This window comes from Lynx canadensis, chromosome D4 (assembly GCF_007474595.2).
Source record: "Lynx canadensis isolate LIC74 chromosome D4, mLynCan4.pri.v2, whole genome shotgun sequence".
Taxonomy (NCBI): domain Eukaryota; kingdom Metazoa; phylum Chordata; class Mammalia; order Carnivora; family Felidae; genus Lynx; species Lynx canadensis.
In genome coordinates, this window is record NC_044315.2 from 39,602,871 (window position 1) to 39,604,631 (window position 1,761).

Consider the following 1,761-nt stretch of genomic DNA (forward strand, 5'->3'; position numbering starts at 1 on the left):
GGGGAGGCAGGACTTGGGAGGAACAGGGGAGGGGGGTGGGAGATTAGGGAATAAGTCGCAGGAAGAAGACACCTCAGAGTGGAAAACAGTCTTGCAAGCGAGTCTGGGAGGAAACAAAAAACACATTTGTCTCGCTGCATGATATTCTGAGGCCCACCTTTTTGAACACGTAATCAAACAGAAATTGCTCTTGTCTGGAAGCGGGGGTGATTTTTATTGCAATTTTTTAGAATATCATTTGTAAGGAATCGCTGACTCTGAAAGAACTTAAGAGATTCTGGGCCTCCCCTCAGCACCTATTTTCATTCGAATTTTTCTTAGTACTATATAAATAACAAACGTGAGTTTTGCTAAGCCAGTGGCGAAACAGGGGCGAGAGCCATTAGAAAGCGCCTTCGAGTGATCCCTTATTTCAAACATGGCGGGTTATAATTTTAGAGCAGTAAACCTCATTATAACATACTTATATTTGACATTTTTAGGCTGTATTGTTCATGTGTTTAAGTCCTGGAGAAAGGCCCATTAAAGCCGTGTTACTCACATTAATTCAACGTTTAGCCGTTTATAATACAAACCCCAGTCTTTTGGAAAATGTCATTTAAAAAGTTTCACCATATATGGACATTATTTATTGCTTGAGCCCCATTGTCTACTTATAATATGCCCTTTATCAGACCCAAATGCCCACTTCAGAGAATTTCGTTTTGAACAACTGGCTTCTTACATTATCCAATGATGCAGGAAAGTTAAATTACAGCCAGTTCATATCATAGAAACAAAATGTTTCCTGCAATTACAGATAAGGGACAGTTCATTTTCTCTCTGTCATCCTGAAAAAAAAACCTCCTGACAACAATTCATGCCTGGTTAAACAGGATTTCCACATCTACTGCTGACATCTTTCCAAATAATTCAGGCTTGTTATTACCATACAGTCCTGGCAAGGCTCAAAAGCAAGCAGACTTGACGAGTCTGCTCAAAGCAGAGCTTAAGTAGTTGTAATTAATAATAATTACATGCCCACTACACTCCAGTTTTATCATATTATCCGTCAGTGCAAATAAAAAAAACCACACACAACACGCTTGAAACAGGATTAGTGCATTAATAAAGCCACCCCGCGTACGCCCTCTCTCTAAAGTTTAAAATGTTTGCAGTGGTTTCTGTTTTATGGATTTCCATCATTCTGGGTCTGGTTGCAAAATGTTAGCTGGATGCGGGACAACCCGGGGCCAGGGCTGTTCTCCTTCAAAAGCCTTCACCCCTCCTGCCGTGACTCGGATTCGAACCGAGGTTGCTGCGGCCACAACGCAGAGTACTAACCACTATACGATCACGGCGAGCTACAGGAGAGCTGAGTACTCAGCCTCCTTCAAGAGCTACTGCACTATTAAAATTTGTGGAAACACTGCCATCTATTGCCTAAATATGCACATTTTCTTAACGCTGGGAAAGGGGAGCCGTGTCTCTGTAATCTGTCATGAGGTAGAGGAGTGGTAACAGAGTGCCAGAACATGCAACCAACATTGGGAAAATTGTAGAAGGTAAGATTCACTGTCCTGCTGAAAATAACAGGACTGAGAGAAGCCGGTCTGTTGGATCACGCTTTCTACTTTTAACCAATAACGGGTATGGATTTCTCACCCCCAACTGCCACCCCACCAATCATGTCGCCCCAAGTGGCATACGAATTGGAGCCTCTTTTGTGGTTTCTCCACCACCAGTCTGAAAGCCATGTGCTTGGGCAGCACAGTCGTAAAA

General features: G+C 42.7%; 1 non-coding gene across 1 annotated transcript; it reads right to left on the reverse strand.

Annotated features, from left to right (window-relative positions):
• Nucleotides 1-1,268: 1,268 nt before the first annotated feature.
• On the reverse strand, nucleotides 1,269-1,340 carry TRNAH-GUG. Its single transcript has one exon. It is a non-coding gene; the product is annotated as a tRNA-His (tRNA).
• Nucleotides 1,341-1,761: the final 421 nt, after the last annotated feature.